The sequence below is a fragment of the Rhinolophus ferrumequinum genome, assembly GCF_004115265.2.
Source record: "Rhinolophus ferrumequinum isolate MPI-CBG mRhiFer1 chromosome 15 unlocalized genomic scaffold, mRhiFer1_v1.p scaffold_54_arrow_ctg1_1, whole genome shotgun sequence".
NCBI classification, from domain to species: domain Eukaryota; kingdom Metazoa; phylum Chordata; class Mammalia; order Chiroptera; family Rhinolophidae; genus Rhinolophus; species Rhinolophus ferrumequinum.
In genome coordinates, this window is record NW_022680357.1 from 19,064,578 (window position 1) to 19,081,185 (window position 16,608).

General features: G+C 48.4%; 1 long non-coding RNA gene across 6 annotated transcripts; it reads right to left on the reverse strand.

Moving 5' to 3' along the window:
* Positions 1–3,705: 3,705 nt before the first annotated feature.
* Positions 3,706–16,199, reverse strand: LOC117019807 (uncharacterized). Of its 6 annotated transcripts, XR_004422565.1 has the most exons (6): positions 16,096–16,199; positions 8,711–8,816; positions 6,311–6,419; positions 5,987–6,121; positions 4,634–5,545; positions 3,706–4,167 (listed from the first exon to the last, which is right to left on the reverse strand). It is a non-coding gene; the product is annotated as an uncharacterized LOC117019807 (long non-coding RNA). The 6 variants fall into 6 exon arrangements; XR_004422564.1 differs by having other exon boundaries at positions 5,987–6,419; XR_004422567.1 differs by lacking the exon at positions 8,711–8,816 and having other exon boundaries at positions 5,987–6,419; positions 16,096–16,193.
* Between the last annotated feature and the right edge of the window lie 409 nt (positions 16,200–16,608).

Here is a 16,608-nt window from a genome sequence, read left to right on the forward strand (position 1 = left end):
GACAGAAAATTAATAAGGAAATAATGACCTTAAATGTCACATAAGACGAGATCGACTTAGTGGACATTTCTATAACATTTCATCCAAAAACTGCAGAATAGGCCGGCCCAGTGGCTCAGGCAGTTAGAGCTCCATGCTCCTAACTCCGAAGGCTGCCGGTTCGATTCCCACATGGGCCAGTGGGCTCTCAACCACAAGGTTGCTGGTTCAGCTCCTCCAGTCCTGCAGGGGATGGTGGGCAGCGCCCCCTGCAACTAAGATTGAACACGGCACCTTGAGCTGAGCTTCCTCCCGGATGGCTCAGTTGGTTGGAGCGCGTCTCTTCACCCACAAGGTTTGCCGGTTCGATCTCTGGTCAGGGGGGGAGGGGGGGGCCCGTTTCTGGGGATGGTGGGCCGTGGCTCAGCGCCCCCTGCAACTAGAAAACGGCAACTGGACCTGGAGCTGAGCTGCACCCTCCACAACTAAGACTCAAAGGACAACAACTTGAAGCTGAACGGCACCCTCCACAACTAAGATTGAAAGGACAACAATTTGACTGGGAAAAAAGTCCTGGAAGTACACACTGTTCCCCAATAAAGTCCTGTTCCCCTTCCCCAATAAAATCTTTAAAATAAAACAAAACAAAACAAAAACTGCAGAATACACATATTTTTCAAGTGCACATGAGAACTAAACTTCACTTCTTAATGGGAGCAGTGCATTGCAAAGAGACCTGCATACAGGATAGGGAATTTATGCCCATTTTATTGCAATCTACCAGTGATTTAGTAAATGAATAGATGCATGAATAGAAAGGTAGAAAGGGACTGGCAAAAAGGTTATGTCCATGTGGAACCCCTGAACACTGTCTGACCTCAGAACCTGTCATATTCCTCTGTCCACGACAGGGAGCAGAGGCAAAAGAAGCTGTCAGATGAGATTTGGTGACTGGGAGGGACACAGCAGGAGCAGGAACTGAGCAGGCAAACTCTCCTCCCCATGGCCCAGGGCCCCAGCCGGTCCTGGGTGAGAGATGCTTGTGTGCTCCCCCTACTTCCTCCTCCCCCAAATCTGCATGCCTGCCTCTTACCCAAGCCACCCCTCTGCCCACCTGAGCATTCTCCCAGACCCATTGTATTGTGCCCCTTGTAAGAACACACAGCACCAGGGAGTAAAATTGCTGTAGCCATTACATTAAGTTTTTAAATGCTCCCTTCAAATTGAACAATGTTTTTTCAAAGTCAACAGCTGGTTCACAGCTTGAATGCAACCGTTAGGATAAATTAAATAAAAAGGGTAATAAAATCACAGTCTAAATTTAATTTCCAAAGAGTGCACAGGCTCCAAAAGACATCATTTTAAAAAAGCCTTTAAAATACAGCCCGAAAAGCAGTTCATCCATCCCGATTATGTCAGCTAATGGGCACACTGCAGCAATTAACACACAACTGCCTTGGTGTGGACAAAGCCCCAAGCTCACTCCCAGGGCTCCACAGGACAGCCCGCAGTGTCCCCATGGGAAGAGGTTATCAGACGGGACTTCTACATGCAGATGTCCCCATGAGCAGGTTCAGAAAAAGGTCCTTGTCCCCTGAAGCAAAATAATGATGAAGATGTTGTCTGAGGCAGGCCTCATCCCAACACATCTCCCTGTTACCTTAGCTACCTGAACTACCTGGCAAGACGGCTGGAGCTTTTTTGCACTTGCTTGTATGCAGGTTGCAAAATTCAGCCACTGAAACCATTTGCCTCTGAAAGGTAGCAGGATATACCACTCAAAAACATACCACTTTGGCATAAGGGTTATATGTGAGCTAAAGGCAGTTGAGGAAAAAACAGGTAGAAGAAGAGCTCTCTGCCCTCACCCTATTTACTTAAAAGCAGGACAAAAATTTGTGAATGCGTCTCCCCTCCCCTCTACCGGAAGGACAGAAGTTGATCACTGAAGACAACTATAGCAGCTTAGCAGCAAGTAGATGGCTCCAGAGGTACCTACGTAACAACCTCGCTAACTAGCCCTTATTTCCCATAAGCTTCCCCCGAGTTCCCTTCCCACAACTTGCTGTCCTAGAAACTCAGTCCTTTTCCTTTGTCATGTCACTTCTCCAGCAATATACTGTTCTTTTGTGAAGCTGCCATATGAGCCAAAGCTCTAATCATCCCTTTCGGTTACTGAGCACGGGGTACTCCCGCTTGTATGCTCAAAGCACATGTTAATAAACTTCCATTTCTCTCATTAATCTGGCTTTTGTCCATCTAATTCATAGGGCCCCAGCCAATGCATCTAAGGTGGGACACCTCAAAGGCAAATAACCTTGGAAACCCACCTGAAAAGACCCGCCCAGCACTTCCCTCAGGATCCAGTCCTACATGTCACACTTTGGAGTCAGCCTGGGCTTGAACCCCACCTCTGCCACCTACACAGTGAGCAGCTCCTTTGTCATCGCCTCATTTTCCTCCTCTGTAAAATGGGGGTGCATTTTCTTTCATACAGTCGATAGATGTTTACTGAGCATCTACTCTGTCCCAGGTCCCCTGGAGACAGCAGTGAGCCACGCCAACCTAAAGGAGCACGTGTCCTAGTGGGCGAGAAAGACGTTGATCCCAATCAGGAAGCACCCTGTACAGAATGGAAGATGATTCAATTTGTGGGAAAATGAAGTAGTTGAAGGAGGAGGAGGGGTTGGAATTTTAAATACAGTGTTTGGAGAAGGTCCCACTAGGAAGGGGCAACTGGAGTAGAGGCCTGAGGAGGGCAGGGAGCCAGCCACATGGATATGGGGCGAACAGCACCCAGGCGAAGGGAATGGAAATGCAAAGGCCACGAGGCAGGAGGGTGCCGGGAGCAGTGAGCAGGGACAGCGGTGGAGATGAAGTCAGAGAGCTGACGGGATAAATCAGTCCCATTCGAAGAGTTAATTCACCCATGGGCTGCTGTGTGGATGACGTGGGATGAAGGAGCAGTGCCTGATACACGGGAAGCTCCCGATACTGCAGAGAGGTGGACCCTGCGTGCCGCGCAGACGCGGACACACTGTCGAGGGGAACCTGGGCCTGGCTCTGCTTTCTCCCCTGCGTGAGGACGCCGGTTCAACAGTGTCACAGTGTGCAGGAGTGAAGTGCCCTTTAATGTAGTGCCCAGGTGGCCAGAGGCATTTCTTCCCAGACATCAGTCCAGCATGGTAAGTCTGTGTCACTGCAAGAATGTTGCTGTGCTGCCGCTCTCAGCTCTTGGAGGACGGTAGCTGCATGGACGGGCACAGAAAGTGGCCCCCATGGAGGGAACCAAGGCAGAGCATGACAAATGGACGGTGCTCCTGCTCTGGGGAGCTGCCAGTGTGGCCCCAGCTAAAGAAAGCGGTCACTTTGGGTAGGGTGTGTGCGTGCACACGAACGCAGTCTCTTCCCTCCAAATCTGTAGCCCACCTGCAATGCAGCAACGCCTTAGTTTTTTGCCTTGTTACCACCCAGCCTGGACACCCTTTCCGTTCACTCCCCAGGTCGGCCCCAGGAGGCTCTCAATGCTCCCCTTTCCTCTCGCTCCTCAGGTCTCGGTCTCGGTCTCTCTCTCTCTCACTCTCTCGCTCTCTCTCTCTCTCTCTCTCTCTCTCTCGGTCCTGGAAGAAGACACACCAATGTAAATCAATATATCCATCTAAAGGGAGTGAGAGCATACAATGCACAAGAAAGGGATTGGTGCTTTTTTTCATACATTCCTTTTATATAATTTTATTTTTTAGTTATGTAAATACAATATAGCATCTATTCAAAAAATTAAGACAGAGAGTATATCAAAACTGCAAGCAAGCAACTCTGACATCCTTACTGGGGCCACAGGTTATGAACTACTCTGTAACTCCTGAGGTGTGAGATATGTCTCATTTCTGTATATTTCTAAATCAAGTCACACCCACATCAGTTAATACAGATAATAGGATCAATACTATTCAATTTCGTGAGTCTTTTCTGTGGCTCTTACAAGCATCCCAGGGTTCGTTCCAAAATAATTTGAAAACACTCAGTCCTCAGTTAGCGTCTCACCATCCTCAGTTACTGCCTGTGGCTCGGGAGCACAGGGACCAGGACGGGACTCTTGCTTACCGACAGATTGAAATCCCAGCTCTGCCTCCCAGTGGCTGTGTGACCTCGGGCAAGCGGCAAACCTCTGTGCCTCAGTGTCCTCATCTGTAAATGGGAGTAATAACAAGACCTATGACTTAGGAGATCAATACAGCGAGGCCCCTGCCTGGCACTAGTGACTGATGATAAATGTCTGCAACTGTCATCCCCACCGTGGTGCACGACACCCTGGGGGATGGCTGACAGATGCCCCTCAAGGGACCTCTCCACTGAAGCAGGCCTGTTTCGGGTGCCATAGACAATATTCCTAAAGCGGCAACACTGAGTCCTCGTGGAGCCATTGTCTCCTAGGACCTGCCACCTTGGAGTGTCCTATGCGAGGGGCCTCACCCATATCATCACCACCTTTAGAACCTCAACGTGTCCTGACCCAGTCCTGGAGGCTGGAATCCCCCTGCCCCTGCATGCCCCAGCCCCTGCCCCGCTGCCTCCCCATGAGCTAGCCAAACTCCCTTCCAGGAAACCTCAAACATCCCACATTCTCACACCTACCTCAGACTGTCCTGCGTACCTGCTAACATGAAAAGCCCCGGGACCCTCAGAACTGGCAGGACCCAGGAATCTGCATTTGAGCCAGTACTGTTTCTGCAGCAAGGTCCTTGGGAAACGACGGAAAGCTGTGAGCAAAAAGGAAACCATACCCCAGTTAACTCCCCAACAACTCACAGGGCTGCCCAAAGATACCTTCAAATCAGCTCTGATTTTGTTGAAGTCGGTCCTTTGTTTGCATGACTGTAAATCACATGACTATGTCCCACCTGACCTCTGATTCAGCCCCCCAAGTTTGGGGGGCCAGCAGCAAGACATGAACCTTTTAATCTTCAGGAGATGTTGTCTAGACCCTGAACTGGTGGGTCACATTTTATGCATATTTGCATTATGTGACTTGGCAATCTGATGCTTTAAAAGTTAAAAGCATCACTAAACACTGGAGTAAACTCAGGTTAGAAATAACGCAGACCTCGCTTGCTTTCTGCCCTCTGGGAAAATGGTTCTTGAACTCACAGATGCAGGGACCAAGCCCTCCGGAAATCTGATAAAAGATGATCTGCTGGAGGGCAGAGGTGTGGTGGGGCACCTCTCTCTTCACCCTTTCCTGTCCCCCCAGACCCCATTTCTCCCACAGGGACCTAGGGCCTGGGTGCTGCCTGGGCATTCATTCAGCTTTTTAGCTAAGAGTTCCTGAATCAGTGACTCTCCACCAGATACAAACCTGTTGAGCACCTATTGAGCGCCACAGTGCAAGGTGAGCACGTGGTCCATGTGGGGTTTACACTCCAGCCGGACCTCCCAACAGCCTGAGAAACCATCATTATTACTAGTCCTGTTGCAAGATGAGGAAGCTGAGGCTCCTTCTGAGGTCACACAATTTGTGCAGAAGTCACCCTGGAAGGCAGGTGGTCCAAAACAACCGGTCCACCACCTGCGGGTTGAGAAGGACGGTGTTTGGAACCGCAGGTCCTGGCCAGGTACCATGTCATGTCAACTACAGTCTGCTGGGGTGTCACTGACCGGATCACAGTGTGGTGCGGGGGGGGGGGGGGGCGCTGTGTCTCATGACCGCCCTCTCTGAAGGATGTTGGGCAGCTGTTTGGAGAGAGCACCCTGTTACCTCCTCCCCTCCCCAAAATATGTACAGAGTAGAGTTCTAGTATCAGGAGGCCACCCGGAGCGTCTGCCATGGAGAGGGAGCTGGAGGTACGTCTGGAAGACACGGCTGGAAAGGGCATGAGTAGGGGCTGGGGGCCGCTGCCAAGAGGAGACAGCCACTCCCTGTTCCCAGCAGGTGGGACACCAGACAGGGGACAGGGGCCCTCCCCACATGAGCATGTTTCCAGCTCCGTGAATGGAGCATCTTACTTACTCCTGAGGGCGTGGAGCTTTGTCCCTCACAATGTCTAGACTGCATAACGACATTCACGCTGGTGCTATAAAACGACACAAAGACTTCCTTCTTCTCACTTGGAATTCTGCTTGTTCTTTAGAGCCCAGTGCGCACCTGCAGATACGGAACCGGGCAGGCTGCACGAGCATCCAAGTCTGCGGGGCGCGGCCTCCCCACTCCCTCCATGTGGGACCCCTGCTCTCCAGGCCCACTTGCCTGATGAGCAGTAGTGACTCAGACACCTGCTCTTCCAACAACTTTTGGCCTCAAGAGTCCTATTTTTCCATTAACGGTGGTACTCACATGTGTCAAACAGATCTGAGCCCACAGGGAGTAACTGCTACCCGGCTGGGAACCAGTGCCCCAACCTCCAGATATCACTGCTGTGCTCTGTGGTCGGGAGGGAGAAGCACTGGAGGAGAAAGATGTTTTAAACTCACTTCAGCTTCATGTCAGCACCCCTTGGGCCCAGTGTGGTCATCTCTAGCCCTGGAATGAGAAAGGCCCCCTGGGGCAGGGCCACCAAAAAGATCTCAGTGGCCTCTGACTTGATCCATAGAAATATTCTCTTTGAGAACTGCCAGAGGGAGGAGACCCAGCCAGCCTGCTGGTACCATTAACTGCACCCCCTGGACCAGCAACGGGACCGGGCTTGAGCAGCTGATCCTCCTGGGCCACTCGGATGTATTTCTCACAAGCACTGAAGCTGGGAACAAGGGACATGGGGTCTACTTCTTTGAGAGCTGGAACTCGTAACCACAGCCCCACATGGACAGACAGTCTACGAAACCACATCTGTGCCCATGGCCAGAGGGGAACAGGCAAGAGGTAGAAAGAAAAGGCGGGTGATGCCTTTTCACTTCCCAGCCCCAGGCCTTCCCTGTCCTTGATGTCCATCATCCATCAATCATCCGTGCTGGTCAGAGTTCCTGGTTGTCTACAGCACGTGGCACGAAGCCATTTATCAGGTGACATTCAACAAGTCTCCTTGTATTAGACCCAGAGTCAAGCTTGGAGGCTCCAAAGCCAGGCACAGTCCCTAAATTACGCTACATGAATGTCACAGAGAAGACCGTGCTGTGCCACGCTTGCCACCAGTCTGGGCCCGTGGTGCTCCTGCCAGGACCTTCCTCCCACTGTTCTGAGACCAGAATCAGTATCCTTGGTTTCAAGCGGGGTGGGGGGAGGGATGGACCCCATCTTGGGGAGGCGGGGCTACTGGGGTAGACAGCTTTCCAAAGGTGTCCAAAAGAAAGCACAGAGTATGGCAAGTGTCCACTGCGTCACTATGGTAAGACCCCTCTCTTTACTCCCAGTGGCAGCTGTGCAAGGTCTTACGAATTAAGTCTCAGCGTGCTGGCCCCTCTGAGTGCTGGAGCTGCTGGGCAAGCCTGGCTTCTTACCAGGTTTGGAACACGGCAGGACAAACCAAATGCTCCGGCTGCAGAATCCAAGGAGGCAATCTGCTCAGGCTCTGGAGGTGCGGACCACCACCAGAAAGCTAGGCCCCCTGAAGCCGGGAGCGCTGGTGTCCCCTTGCCTCTCCCTAGTCCAGGCCCTGCTTCCCTGCTGCTCTGCAGACGTTTCTCAGCCTTCATCTCTCAGCAAACACAGGTGAATGACCAATCCCCACCCATGCTCCTGGCACATTTCCACACATCTGAATCCACTTAGAGTTCCCTGGGACCTTGGCTTGGTTGACCAATTAATTATTAATGACAACAGGAAACACTACACACTGACCTAGTGCCAAGCACTTCGGTATTTAACCAGCACCACAGCTCTATGAGGTCGTCACTATGATTATCCCCATTTTGCAACTTCTGAGGCACAGAAAGGTTAAGGGACTTGCCCAAGGTCACACAGTGAGTAGCAGAAACAGGATTTGGACCAAAACGTCTGCACTGCCTCTCTCAACCTCCTTCAAGGAAAGCAGCTGCCTGGCTATGACAGCCACAGGAACAGTAGAAATGACAAATTTAAAATATGCAATCTCTTAAATATTGGCATCTAATGTTTAACAAAAAAAATGCATAGGCCAAACCAAGCATAGCAGTTGGCAGAATTCAGCCCAAGGGTGGCTAGTTGGGGGTCTCTGACCTTACGGGCAGCCTCTTCTGTGGGGCTCAGCTGCCCCCCAGCCCCCGAGAGATGCAGGGAAACAGAGCATGGGGCCCAAGCTCAGGACCCACGCACTCCCTCCCCTCCCAGCCCAGCTAAGAAAAGTCTCTCTGCAATCTGGGGAAGGGTCTCACTCTTCCCTCTTGCTGCTCCAACATTTTGTGGGCCTCAAATGCCCTGTAGTCTCTAAGTTTTCCTAAGACTGAAGTGAATCCTTTCCTTCCCTTCTGCTATATCCCTCTGCTGTGGCCCCAGCTGCCTGCTGTGATGAGAGGGAAGAGGGGGAACTGGAAGGAGCAGGAGCAACAAAAAAGGTAAAACGAGACAGTCACGCACTGCCTAATGACAGGGAATCTGGGAAACACTTTGTCAGGTGACTTCGTGGTTGAGACCATCCAGCAGTGCACTCACTGCAAGCTTACTGCACACCTGGGTTAAAGGTAAGCCATCGTCCTATACCCAGGCCATTCATGACCGAAGCGTCAGGATCGGTGCATGGCCGTGTATCAATATGACGCTGCTGTGTACACAAAAGCAGATGTGGGGGACTGAACTGAGCAGACTGAGGTCACTGTGACCCACCTGGGATCAGGGGATGGAGTGGGTTAATCGCTGAGACAGGGTGGTCAGGGAAGGCCTCTCCGAGGAGGTGACATCTGAGCTGAAACCAGAAGGATGAAGGCGCCATCTGGGAACCAAGCAGAGAGAGAAGGCATTCCAGGAAGAGGGAACAGCAAGGGCCACAGCTGTGAGGGATGTTCAGAGGAAACAAAGCTGGTGTGGCCGGTGTGGCCCAGCGCAGTGGGGGAGGGCAGATGAGCCGCGCGGGACCACGTGGCCACCAAAGCAGTGTGGAGGTTGGTTTAAGGCCCTTGTGGACGGTGACCAGCATAATGGAATGATCTGATTGACAGTTTTGTGAGCTCATTCTGGCTGCTAGGTGGAGGACAGACTATAGGGGGTGCAAGAGTCGCCTCCAGGAAGGTGTAGGAACGGTTGGGGTTGCCTGCGGTGTCCGGATGGGAGGTGATGGAGGCTCAGAGCAGCTACGGACGGAGGAACTTGAGCCTGGGGCTTGATGAAGGCATATTTGAGGTGCTGCTGGGCAAGGAAATAAAAGAAGAAATCTGCAGGACGCCGTGTTTTGCCTTGAGCATTAAGTGTCAACTTGGGTCATTCTGTCATCTATTGAACACATGCCGTGTCCCAGGCAATGGGCTAGGCCCCAGGGAGCTGCAGAGATCAGGAATACAGGGTCCCTGTCCCCAGAGAACCAACCTACATGTCCTGGGCTTTCTGTGAAACACCCCTGAAGTTGCAGAGGGAGGGTAAAAAAGGGAAATGGGTTCCCAAAATGAAACTTTCTTTCATTGAGTCAGCAAATATTTACTGAGCACCTACTATGTGCCGGGCACAATTCAGCACTGACCAAGTCGGCATAGAACAGGTCCCTGCCATCATGAAGCTTCCAAGGAGCAGACAGAAAATGACCATTTTCCAAATGTGTGTTGTGTTAGAAAGGTTGAGCGCTGGGGAGACATGAAAGAGAGGAGGAGAGGCCTGCTCAAGTTGCAGTGCTAAACTGGCGGGTTCTGGGAAGCGACACGAGCTCAGGTCTGCGAGGTGACAGTGAGCCTGCAAGGAGCGGATGGGAGCAGAGCCCAGGCAGGCAGGCTGGAGCTCAGAACGTCCCAGGGGAACAGCCCGCACGGGCAGACCCTGTGATGCAGGCAGAAAGCAGGAGAGGACGTGAGGACAGAGGAGAAGGGTCCACGTCACCAGCCGGCGCCTGTACACCATGGTTAGGGTTTTGCGTTGCACCCTGACTGAAATGGGGACTCATCAGAGGGTCCAACCCATGGAGGTCCACTCCCATCAGCTACCCCACGGCCCTCCCCCACACATCCATCAGCCCCCTTGAGTCCGGGAAGGGCCAAGCACAGCCACCCACTGTCACAGCACTGCCGGCTCACGCAGCTCAGCTGCCTCTCTGGAGCTGGCCAAGTACGTCACGTACAAGCTGCCCAACCCCAGGATTGTGTATTGGGGGCAACTGCTCCGTTTTCATTGCTTCTGGTCAGGGCTTTGCGACTCCTTCACAGATCAAATCACTGCCCCACCCCCACCCCCCCAACCCTGTCCCCGATAATTCAAACAGCTGGTTCCCATTCACCAATCCCCCGCTCGAACTGTCAAGGGAAGAATTACAAATAAATGTATACAAGCAAACAGATGCTGTCATTTAGAAAAATCAATCCATCTAGCAAAAATGCCGCACTTAGGACTGAAGTGGCATACTGTGGAGCATGTGTCCTGGTGACATTTTTAATGAAACCAGAAAAACAATGGTGGAGCTCGCTAATAAATTCCAAAGGAGAAAATGGCCCAAGATGGAGAGGGGCGGGTTATGGGCCCACTCTGAGGCTCCATCACTCTTCTGACGTGCTTCTCTCCTTTCGGCCTCTTCAACCTTTTATGACACCAAGTCTAAGTCATCCGTTATTATTCTTTAAGTGTCAGAAGCAGCAGGCGTGTGGTTGAGTGTGGTTTCTAGGAACCACAATGCAAGCTGAGGTGTCTTCTTTGCTGTCCTAGGCGCATAGCTACGCCATCTCCCCACGTCCCCTATGCCCACTGGAACCAGAAGAGAAGTGACCATGCCGGGCCAGTCCCATACAAATCTCCCACATGAGATCTGCCATCATCCTTCCCACCCAGGGGCCAAAGGAAGAGGACTTGAGGCCCCTGCAGAGTGTGTGCCCCTGAACGACCACGTGGACCACAGCTTCCTCAGCAAACACACTGGGACGTGATGAAGGTGAAATACACTTCCTGTCTGGCCAAATTTGGGGGCATTGAGTTACTGTATGGACCCTAGCCTAACATACAACTCCCAAATTCATTCATTCATTGAGCACATAATAAAAATAATACCTTGCTATCTCCTTGGGACATCACAACAATCTGGTGTAATGAATGGCATGAGCCCCTTTTTCAAATGGAGAAACTGAGGTGCAGAAAGATTAAGTAACCTGATAAAGAGACACAAGTGATAACAATACCAGCTATCATTTATTGAACACTTACTATGGGTCAAACACTGGGCGAAATACCTCATACACAGTATCTTCTTTACTCATAAAAATTCTCATGGCTGTTGTTATTTCTATTTTACAGATGACAAAAGCGAGGCTTACACAGATTAATCAACTCGCTCAAGAGAGGGAGAGAGGGAAAAAGGAAGGAATAAATGAAAGCAGTAGGATTCAAACTTAAAAGCTAATGCCGCCCGTGCTTGCAATCCCAAAAAAGTCTCTAAAAATAAGCTAATCACACTGCATCTTAAAATCCCAGTTTACCTCATACCAGGCCAGCCCTAGAAAACTAGAGAGCTGCACACACTTCCCCAAAAAGATTAAAATCATTGCAATGAAGTTAAACAGACGGCAACCCAAATCTGCACTTACTACATCTAAATGGAAGAGACAAAGTCAAGTCCATGAAAACTTTAGCAGTTTCCAACAAGCAAGTCACTGTGCCGAGACCCAGTCACTCATTCATGGGCACACGCCAGCTCTGGGCGCTGTGGAAAACAACACCCTATCCTTTCTGTCCTGGCTTCCGTGTTGGGTGGCCATTCACTGCGAGTCACAAATCTTTGCTTCTGTTTTCAAGGAGAGCCCATGAACAGAAAAGCCAGAAAGCCACTTGTCACCCTTGATTCGTGTCTGGGGAACACTACAGGCAAAGGCAAGCCATTCGGCTCTAAAATCAAGTAGAAAACTCAGGTCTTTCCATGTAATCTGAGTAATCAGCTTTAATGAAGATATTTTGGTGACTGTTGTTTAAGCAATGGAGCATACAGGGAAAAAATGGGAATTAACAGAGATTTATGTTCCGGCCAATTCCAACACAGGCCAGAGTCCCCATGCAGAGAACAAAATGAGGACAAAGTGGCAGTAATTTCCCCAAATGTTAGTCACTTGAGTTCCTGCTCTGATGATCTTCACTGTGTCTGAGCATGACCTAGCAAATTATTCACCTACTTTCCCTTGAACCAACTCACTTTTTAGGGGTAAATTTTGCACCAATATGTAAACGAAAATCCAGTATCACTGGCTCTACTTAAAAAGTGTGTTAGTCAGGAAAGATCAGGCAATGCAGTAGTAACAATAGGTTTAACACAACAAATGCTGCCTGTAAAATGTGGGCTGGCTGGCACAGGGCCTGCTTCCCGCAGTCACTTGGCCCTGTGTAACAGCAAGGGGAGTGGAAATGTGGGGGCACACGTGCACTCCCATAAACAGTGGATGTAACTGCCCAAGTGAGAAAACAACAGTGAGATGATATGATTAAATTCGACCCACAGGCAGTGCGGTAAGAAAGCTCTGAGCCATAATATTAAACAAGAAATTAGAAAGTGTTATACAGTGGTAAAGACATCTGTGCACCAAGCTGAGACTGTCTCCTGGACTCCTACAAAAAGACTAGGTGAGAATTCGGAAGGCAATGATTGTTACAATGTGACTCAACGTTACTGATGTTTGTCCCTGAATCAACTGAAATCAGCGTCAAGAAAAACGAAACTGGACATCATAAAAATGGCGGCATGAGGGGAGCCTCTTGAAATCTCCCCTAGAATGTACAACAAATTGAACAACTATAACTCCACAAAGGACTCCCTGCACAGCAGACAGGCAAGACTAAAAGGCACACTACTGAATTCACCTAAAAGAGTAAACAGAGCTGCTGAAACACACAGGCTCTGAATCTGGTGCAGGAAGAGCTCTGGAACTTCAGAAGTTCCCCACATCCTCCCACGGAGATGGCACCCTATGACCCAGGCGAACTGTTCACAGAGGAGAAGCCCGCCTTCCAGGGAATCCCCCCATTATGTGAGAAGCCTGAATAGTGCAGAGAAAACAGTGTGAGAGAATAAAAGGCTGCAGTCGGAGAGAAAATAAAGCATTCTACCAACACCTGCTGGAAAACAAAAGAAAGACCTCTTCCTAACAACCTGTTGTAGAACCCACTCCTATAGATGCCTAGGAAGAGACATAATAAATCATTAATTGCCATGAATAACCAAGGTAACAAGACAGGTCAGAAAGAAAATAAAAAGTTTCCAGAAAATGAACTTAAAGACATGGAAATGTGTGACTTTAATGAGAGAATTCAAGATTGCAGTTCTTAAAAAACTCAACGAGATAGAAGAAAACACCGACAGGCAGTTTAATGAACTCAGAAACATAATCAAAGAACAAAATGAACATTTTACCAAAGAGATTGAAATTTTAAAAAGGACCAAATAGAATCTCTGGAGATGAGAACTCAATAAAAGAAATGAAGAATGAAATAGCCAGCTTAGGTAGTAGAGTTGACCAGATGGAGGAAAGAATCAGTGACATCAAAGATAGAAACCTGGAAATGACATGGATGGAAGAAGAAAGGACTTGAGACTTAAAAGAAATGAAAGAACTCTACAAGAACTTTCGGACTCCATCAGAAAGAGCAATGTAAGAATAATGGGCATACCAGAAGGAGAAGAAAGAGAGAAGGGAACAGAGAGTATATCGAAATAGTCAACGAGAACTTCCCAAACTTGTGGAAGGAACTGGATCCTCGAATCCAAGAAGAAAATAGAACACCTAATTACCTCAACCGCAGCAGGCCTTCTCAAGGCACATTGTATTGAAGCTGTCAAAAATCAATGGCAAAGAAAGAATCTTCAAGGCAGCCAGGGAAAAGAAGATGGTAACCTACAACATTAGAATATCACCAGAGTTTTCAGCAGAAACTCTACAAGCCAGGAGGGGTGGAACCAAATATTCAAACCACTGAAAGAGAAATTATGAGACAATAATAATATATCCAGCAAAGATATCCTTTAGATAAACTTTAATTGAAAGAAAGAAAAACCAAACTATGGAGATTCTCGGACAGGGAGGAAGAACGTTTAAGTGACACAGGACCTTGGTACACAACAGTGTCACTCACGTGACAATGATGCTGTTGCTATTTAGCAAAGATGATGACATCAATATATCCCATCTCATAAGCTCCCACGATGTGACAGTGACAGACTTCCACCATGAGGTACAGGAGCTGTGTTCTCTCACCTCGATTCCGAGTGGGTCTGAGATTGCAGAGGAAGTAAACCCCATGACTTCCAAGATACACGCCAGTTGTCAGGAGCACACCTGGTGCCTAGGTCTTGGTCTCTAACACTGTCCTCCGGTAAAAGAGACCAGGGCTCCTTGGAGAAATGGCTGATTCCAGACTGGGGTAACACACACACACACGATGGGGGAAAGAAAAGGACACGGACCCAACCTGAAGGAGCTCCCACAGCTGGAACAATTCAAGCAAACAAAATATGTAACATACCACTGGATTATTAACCCAAAGTATAAAATAACCATGAATAAACACTGATATAAATCAATGATTGCATAAATAAACAAACAAACAAACAGGGGAGAATAGGCAAATGTCTCATGTGGAACTCCAAGTAATTCTGTGACTGTCCTGCCCTGAGGGAGGGAGCATAACTCCCCACTCAAGGGTCAACTGTGCGTGGTTAGTGAGTTCCTTCCAGAAAACACAGCATGAAAAAAAGGGGAGAGATGTTACACTGGGGAACACTACCAAACTGCCATGTGATCAACATTAACAGCAACAGGGAGCAGTCTCACCGGTGGACTGTACCCTTTGTACGATCTGATGAGGACGCATCGGCTCGAGGTCTAACCCCACAAACCCACAAGACCAGCCTAATGTAGAAAACATCAGCAAATTCCCCACCGAGGGGCATTGTACAAAATGCCTCACTCACAGTGCTCACAACTGTCAGGGTCATCGATAACCAGGGAAGTGTGAGAAACTGTCACAGCCAAGGGGCTCTAAGGACACATGATGACTACATGACGTCCGGGATGGAATTCTAGGGCAGAAAAATAACATTAGGTAAAAACTAAGGAAATCTGAATAAAGCATGGGCTTGAGTTATAAAAATCTATTTTTTTAATTTTGAGAAATGTACCACATTAAGATGATGGGGAAAACTGAGTGTGGGGTGCACTGGAACCCCATACTGTGTTGACAAATTTTCTATATATCTACAACTATTCTAAAATTAAGGTTTTTTAAAGCAAAACCTACAATTTTTTTCATGGGTTCAAAAATATGTTAACTGTAGTAAGTTATCTAATCAAACAGAATTCCTGAAGTATAATGAAGTCACATAAAAATAAAGTCACAAATTCGTTTTTAAATTGTTCTTTACATTTAGCTTTAGAGCTCATATATACTCACAAGATTCATGAACCTGAAAAGGAGTTGGTGGAAGATATTAGAAAATAAGTTTATGAATGACACTAAATTTAAGAACATTGGGCTGCTGTGCTTAACTTGATTCTCTCTATACTTTCTGTTTTTGTTTCTACAAAACAGGAATTAAAAAAAACTTTTTCTCTACTTACTTTAAATGGGATGATTAACAAGTTGAGATTGGTCAAAATTGTTTTTCATGTATTTTTAATTGTAAAAATTATTTTCGGCATCACATACTAGAGAAAGAGATCCTGTTATTACATCTGGCTTTCTTAAATTTTATAAAAATCTCCTCGTACCATATAATAAGACTTATAATGGTGATCAGCCTCAATTTCTTTCTGGATGTAGAAGTGGAATAATAACACATGAGAAATGTAATACTGTTGTAATGATGTTTAGAAACACGTTGAAAGTGAGGTGGGTGCATGGTGATGCCACAACTTCAGCACTCATAGGGGTCTGCCAGCTTAATGGCCAATTCGAAGCCTCATGGTGAAACACTGTGGTTCTTTTCTTTTACCAAAAATATTGTCATCTGCGCTCAAAATTGATCTCAACAAGCCAGTTTTGAAAATGCAAACAAGCTGGCAAAAGAGGTTTGTCTCTGCCTGGCTGGCAGCACCGATACTCACCGCGAAAGGCCGGAAGCTGCTCCAGATCATTGTGGAAGAGAATCAAGACAGGGGTCCTGCCGGGCTCCCAGAGGCCAAATACCACCGCAGTGCAGTCTCTGCCCATGCACTACGAAATAAAAACCAAAACTGTAGTTAGCATGAGCATGAGACTTTCACGTGAAAGGATGACTGCAAGGGAGATGGGGGTACTGCAATAGAGAGAATGCTGTGACCTAAGGTCTGCAAGCATCTTAGGGGCAAGGCAACAACATCGTTTTCTTTTAGAGCAAGAGCAACACAAGGCTGGAAAGAACTGGGAAGTAGAATGACAGGGTGGCGCACAAGACAGCAATGAGTGTGTGACACTGAGGCCAGCCCGTTCTCAGGAGGGGCTGTCTGCCGGCTCAGGCTGTGGGGGCATGGAGGACGCAGAGCATCTAAGCAAAGTTTGGTTAACAAGCATTTTGCTCTGATTGCTTAGTGGGGACAAGCAGTTCCTCTAATCATCAATCAGGCAAAGAATGGGAAGAA